Source organism: Camelus ferus, chromosome 20 (genome assembly GCF_009834535.1).
Source record: "Camelus ferus isolate YT-003-E chromosome 20, BCGSAC_Cfer_1.0, whole genome shotgun sequence".
NCBI lineage: Eukaryota > Metazoa > Chordata > Mammalia > Artiodactyla > Camelidae > Camelus > Camelus ferus.
The window spans coordinates 21,597,328-21,604,976 of NC_045715.1; positions in this window are offsets into that span (position 1 = coordinate 21,597,328).

Sequence of the window (7,649 nt, forward strand, 5' to 3'; positions counted from 1 at the left end):
AGTTGTTCATTTGATTATTTGAATAAATGCACAAATAATTACAAATACACAGAAAATCAATTGATAAATGGGAAATTAAGATTTTTTAAAAAATTTCTCTTCGTGCAAAACAACCTGAGAGTGTCTAGTACCGAAAGAGGAAGACATTTTTTGTTGACTTGATAATTTATATAGACCAATAAAACTGAGCCAGGGTTTTTGCAGAGTAGGTTCCTCTTCTTTTTTTCTCCAAATTTTATCCGCTGATTCCAGTCTCCAAAACTCCTCAAGAGTTTTCTTCAGCAGTTCAAATTCAGTTGCACCTAGACTCTGCCATGGGTTCTCTTGTATCTCTAATCCTTAACTAGGCTCTTCAGTGAAGTCCCTGGGACTCCACCTCTACCCTCTTCCCACAGCCATTTGATCACTTGCTCTAATTTTTTCAATATTTCAATATCTTTGCTTTGTGCTTACACTCTTACACTTTCCTCTGCTTGGGAAACTCTTCCTCCAGATACTCCCACAAATATCTCCCCTTCACTCTTTCAGGTCTTTATTCACCTTTGCAGTGAGACTTTCCCTGGACAAACTGTCCAATGTCACCACTCTCCTTCAGTCCATACATACCTTTGCTATTCTATCTTCTCCTTAGCATTTATCCCCAGTTAATACTCTCCATATTTAACTTATTTAATGTTTATTATCTCCCTTCACAAGAATATAAACTCCCTTAAAGTGGGAATTTGTGTCTACTTTCTTTCCTGCTCAGTACCCACAGAGCCTGTATAGAATATGAATTAATGCAATTTTTAAATTGATTAGTTAACTTTAAATGTTACTATTTTTCTTGGTTTTCTGCTCTAGTGAGAACCTCCAATAAACTTCAGAATAGATGAACCAACATTTTACAGACTTACTCTGTTTTTCACATCTGGCTAACTCCCTTGCCTTCTGAGACTTCTACTTTCACAAAGAAAGGACTCAAAGGTCCAGAATTCAAGTCCTTGCTTTTCTTTCAGGTCAATCACAGTCATGTTTGGAAGGCAAATTAGTATAAAGGGGACCAAACACAAAATGATGTCACATAGTAATATGTGTATTCGTATTTTTAGTAGAATTATATGGTTATTATATCAGGTATAATTGTTTATTAGAATTTCCCTAGTGTTCTTGGCACTACAAGTGTATCTCAGATATTGAGGGTTCAACCTCAGACAACCTCAATGAAGCAAATATTGCAATAAAGCTAGTCATACTAATTTTTTGATTTTCCAGTGCATTAAAAGTTATGTTTGCACTATACTGTAGTCTATTAAGTATGAAATAGGATTATGTCTTTAAAAAGTACATATCTTAAGTTAAAAATACTTTATTGCTAAAATATATTAGCCATCATCTGAGCCTTAAGCAAATCTTAGTCTTTTTGCAATAGTAACATCAAAGATCTCTGATCACAGATCACCCAAACAAACATAATAATGAAAAAGTTTGAAATATTGTAAGAATTACCAAATGTGACACAGAGACATGAAATGAGCAAATGCTGTTGGAAGAATGGCACTGAAAGACTTACTCTATGCAGGATTGTCACAAACCTTCAATTTGTAAAAATCTCAGTATCTGCGAAGCACAATAATGCAAAGCATAATAAAACCAAGTATGCTTGTATTCTAACTTCAGTGAATTTTACAGTGCTTGCTTTAATACAGTCATTTGAAAATGATAGTTTTCAGTAAAGACTTTCTATTTAATGAAAGATGAGTAAAAAGTGCTCATCTACTGTTGTTAATCTGTTTCTCTTTTCTCCATCTTCCTGTAATCCGTACCGGCTTCCACCTGTTCTCAAAGAAGTTAAAAATGAGTGGTTGTGATCATATTTAATGCTCTTTTTTACACTTTTATGGTGTCATGTTAAATAGTCTGTGTCTAATTAGAAGTTACAGCCTCTCTTCTCTTTCTCTCTCACTATATTTCGCTTGCTTTTCTTTTGTTCTCTTCCTGGAAAACAGGAATGCTACTTCATATTTACAAGATAAAACATATCAAGGTCATATAATGGATTTCTGAGGGAGAAGGGATTTTTCTTTAGAAATGTGTTCTTTTCTGATATAATTCTGTTGGATATAGTTTGTACCCTTAAAATGAGAACATGAAAATTCTGGCACACACAAAACAAAATAATAAGTAGAGTTATCTATGGAAATGGAAAGAAGAAAAGAGGAGTTGGGAGGTGGGAAGGGTGGTCAAAGGAAAGAGGATTTAGAGGGAGGACCAAAAAGTGAAAAGGAAAAATAACAATTTGTGAGAGATGAAAGATAGGGGTCCATTTCATATTTTTGCATGTGATTATACTGTTTTCCCAACTCCAATTATTGAAGAGACTGTCCTTTTGCTACTGGGTATTCTTGGCTCGCTTAGCAAGTATTAGTTGACCGCATAGGCAGAGGTTTATTTCTGGACTCTCAATTCTGTTCCATTGGTCTATGTGTTTATTTTTATGCAAGTACCATATTGATTTAATTACTATAAGTTTGTAGCTTAGTTTGAAATCAAAATATGGGATAACTTTGGCTTTGTTCTTCTCTCCCAGAACTGTTTAGCTATTCAGGCCCTTTTGCAGTTCTATACCAATTTAGGAGTTTTTGGTCTTATTTCCGTAAAAATTTCTATTAGAATTTTGATATAGATTGCATATTGATTTTATTCTTGGCTTTGGGTTGTATGAACATTTTTGCAATATTAATTCTTCTAGTCCATGGATAATCTTTCCATTTTTTGGTAACTTCTTCAATATATTTTATTAAAATATTACTCTTTTCATTGGACAGATCATAGATCTTTCACTTTTGGTAATTTTTCCATAAATATTTTATTTACTTTTTTGATACTATTGTGAATGAGATTATTTTATTTCTTTTTCAGGTATTTCTATGCTAGTGTATAAAAACACAACTGATTTTTGTATATTGGCTTTATATCCTACAACTTCACTAAATTCATTGATTAGTTTCAATAGTTTTTTGGTTGAGTCTTTAGTATTTTCTCTATTTAAGATCATATCTTTAAATAATAACAATACTGCTTCTCTCTTTCTTTTTGGATGGCTTTCAGTTCTTAGTTATTTTAATTTTATTGATTTAGTTTACACTTACAATAGTATTCATAGATTTTTGAATTTTGGCAAATATATACCACTGTGTTTCCATCAACTCAATAAAGGATTAGAATTTTGGTCATCCCAGAAAGTTTCCTTATGCCCCTTTTCAGTCCCCTCCTCTACCTTAAGGCAAATATTGTTCTAGTTTCTTCCATCATAATTTTCTGGTGTAATGTTGTTTCTATCAGAAATGTGTTTCTTTTATTGGTCAGTAATATTCCATTATGTAAATATATGACAATTATAGAAACAATTTGCTTAAACCTTTACCTATTCATGGACATTTGTTTTATTTCCAGTTTGGGGCATTTATGAATAACTGGATTTGCATTGTTGTGCAACTCTTTGTGGATATTTGTTTTCATTTTGCTTGGGTAAATATCATAACCAGGTTAGTTAATAATAAAATGAATTATTTTTCATTTTTTGAGGACTCTCCATACTATTTTCCGTAGTGGCTGCGCCAGTTTGCATTCCCACCAACAGTATACGTGGGTTCTCTTTTCTTCACATCTTTGCCAACATTTGACTTTTTGATGATAGACATTCTAACAGGTGTGAGGTGACATCTCACTGAGGTTTTGATTTGAATTTCTCTAATAATTAGTCATGCTGGGTTTCTTTACACATGCCTGTTAGTCATCTGTATGTTCTAGAACTGGGCCAATTCATAGCATCTCTTATTCACCTTGGGTGGCATGAGAAGACAAGTGGAGGGAATGGGATTAGGGAAATAACTGGGCAATTCTCCTCTTTCACAGCCATCAAAAAGTGTAAAATTAATCTTAAACCACGCTTAGTGAAGATACAAAAATCTTCTCATTTTTGCCCAGCCAACCAGCCTTGTATCAATCTTCACTGTTATTGCTGAGAAACACATATTCTGAGCAATACAGCACAATCATGTGTGGTGTCAAAGCCCATTTGGCTACTCACCTGTTTTGAAATATTAACCCTGTTTCTAGATCAACATATCTCAACTCCAATTACCCATTAGAGTCACTAAGAGTGTTCTAAAAAATACCATTGCCACGATCCCACCTCAGACTAATCAAATAGAAATTGTTTGAGGGTGGAAGGAAGGAAGACAACATAGGGCTATGAATCAGTAATTTTAAATATCTTCCCAAGTGATTATACTGTGCACCTGTTGCCCAAAAGCTGGCCTCTGTACCCCAATAGCCAAATTGAGAGTTGGAGGCAGAGTCTGGGGAAGATAGAAAAGAACAGCTTTATTGCTTTGCCAGGCAAAGGGAGTCATAGCAGGCTAATGCCTTAGAGACTGTGAGCCCATCTTGGGGTTGGGGTCTTGACGTTTTATAGAAAAATTGGATTGAACAGAAAAGGTGATAACAATCAGGGTGTTTTACAGGGTGTTACATTCTCTTCATCTTGGTAAGAACTTGCTGTTGTTATGGAGGTTTAGGAGGGTCTGCCCATTTTCTTGAGGTTTAGTCCATGACCTTCTTTCAAGACCTGTAGGGTAAAAGGATAAGTTACACTAAGAGGGCACAGGGAGGGGAGTGATCTTAAACTCATAAGATCAGTTTAGCTAGAAGTACAGGCCTGAACATCTCAAGAGCCATCTTGTTAGTTTTCTATTCTTTCACACCCAGGGTTAAGAATCACAGTGCTGGGCTGACATCTCCATGCCTCCTGTCCCTTATCTGTCATCTCCTGCTGGGCCCTCAGGTCAAGGTGAGGTGAAAGGGAGTGCATTCAAGGACCTTCTTACCAACCAGCCAGAAATATTCTGAACTCTGTTATTCTTGTTAAGAGTTTCAACCACCATTAATTGAGTGTTCTTGATCCATATCAGTATGTAAATGGGTATAAAGATACTGTGGTGCCTCACCCAAAAATGTGTTATATGTCTCTAAAAATCATGAGGGTAGTTAATGTATAATTGGTCTTTGAGTAAAGGTAGGGCAAAGTCCTTTGATTTCATCTTGGATTTAGTATTTCATTTTCCTTATTCTCTAAATACTCTGACTTCAAAGAATACATAAGGCAAGAGTGATCTTTGAAACGAGATTACAAGAATATGAGCTAACTTGTGAAGAAATTGAGGGTCATTACTCTGTGATTACACCTAATAAAATTTATTGCCGTCTTATAAATGTAGAGAATCTAGTCCAAAGTTCCCTGTATCTGTTATATTAACTAGTCTATTTCATCTTTTTCTGTGTCATTTTGCATAAAGTTGGATAGCGAGCTCTACCTGTTATTTCATGAATCAACTCTGGAGAACCTTCTGGTCAGAACTCTTCTTGCTTACCTGATTTTTCATAAATCTTTCCTGCTATCTTCATTGTTTCTAACGAAATATTCTGTACAACCTTAGGATATTGGGATATCTAGTTTTTCATCTCAATTTATAACCTTTAGGAAAACCTTCCCATAATCTCAGACCTATTGATAACCATTAAAATTTTATCTCTGTGTCAAAACTGTGGGATTTTAAAGGTTGGGATTTCCTCCTGCTGTTGAACTAATCTTGCCCAAGTGAGTATTTTGTGGTATGAAATGCAAGGTGCTGACCGTTTTAGATATCCCTTGTGTATCTGTCTGTGAGCTCACAGAGGCATTTTATTTAAAGAAAAAAATGAAAGAAAAAAGAAAAATTTCTCATAATTCCAGCCACACTAGGAATGGCTTAGATCTGATACATTTAGGGTAGTGAATGTAGAACCAATTTTTAAACCTTCAAAACAAATAGCTTGATCTTATCCTTTGTGGTTTTGAAAAATGTAGCCTCAGTCGCTAGTCACTCAATAAGAGGTGACTTGAGATTTATTTGGTTATGTTTTATTTGTTTTTAATAGTCCATAGGGAGTGTTTGAGTTTGAGAGGGGGTCAGTGCAATAGATGGTTATGAGATAAGTCACCCCATGAAGAGAACTGCAGTCAAGGGGGTTTCCATGGCAATGGCCAAGGAATGTATATCTGCACAGCACCCTCTTATTTGGATTTACTAGTGTCAGGACAGCTGCATATGCTATGCCCTGAACCCCTCTCTGTAGTAGATGGTGATGCCAAAACTAAACAGGTTAGAGCTAGTCTAGATTCACCATTTTCCAATTTATCCATTTTCAGTGTCACTTTCCTCATCTATAAAATGGGAATAATGCCATATTCACAAAGTATTGTAAAGCTTGAGAGAGATATTGTACATAGAACTTAATATAATGTCAATTTGGCATTGTGAAAACATTCAATAAATATTAGTTTTGATTTTGTTTTTGAATTGTCAAAAGGATACTTATAAAATAGATGCATCATTTATATCCTCCGCAGATAAAGTGAACGATCCATTTATGTTTCCTTAACCATTCTTGCTTCTGTTATTTCTCCACACTCTTAACTAGCTTCTGCTGTGTAGCCAGTTAAGTGACTTCAAAGCTAGTGAATCAACAGTGAAGGAGGCAAGTTAATCTTGGTTTGGGGACCTGTCAGCTCCTACAACCTTCCACACATAAATCAGTTGATATAATTTCTGTAGAAATTGAGTTAACTTTTAAAATGAATCCCTGCCCACCTTCCTTCTTCCCTCTAAAAAACCCGCTGGTTGTGCGCATAAGTGAGGAGAAATTAGCAATTGAGATGAACTTGGAGTGCACAGCTAATGGAGTCTGCCAAAATTTTCTAACACACTTTAAATAGACTTTCTGGATCATCATATTCACTATCTGAAGGATTTGAGAGAACTCCCAGTCACACTCCTAAACCATATTCCAAATATATCTCATAATTTTATCAGCATATTTCTTCTACTTATTTTCAACTACCACAAACTACTTATATAGAAGAATGCATATCAATGTCACTCTTTAATCATACGTAATCTGACACTATGGCCCACCCAAAAGCCCTGGGATTAATGTATGGGCAAATTATATCCTTATCTTAAATACTTTCTTAACTTTTCTTATTAATAAAAAAATCCTCAGTTTTAGAAGTATGCATCTTTGCTTCATCTGTGTAGCTCCCTTATAGTAAATGAATAATGCCGTAAACCAAGACGTATTCACTTAAAAATTACTAAACACTTAAGTTTTTTTCCCCTCCTAAATTGCCAAGAGCCCTGTTCAAAGCACTATATACTACATGACTCTTGATACCCAACAACACAAACCAGATATCAGGGGAAAAAAAATGATTTTGGCAAATAAATCCAGATGCAGAGATGATAGTCTTGGTATATAAAATTCAAAGGGATAGTGGGATGACCTTGCATGTGGGATGTGGAACACAGAATTGACTTCAGAGTCTAGGTCTGTATGATACCATTGGCAGCATTTGCTATAAGCAATGGCATAGGCTGCCTGAATAAGACAGAAGAAAATTCTTGCAGTTACCAAAGATAATTTCTACACATGAAGTATACAACTAGAGTAATAAACAACTTCAAATACAAGTGCTAGAGATTTTTTGTAGGGAAGGGTATAGCTTAGTGGTAGAGTGCATGCTTAACATGCATGAGATTTGGACTCAATCCCAGTCACCTTCATTA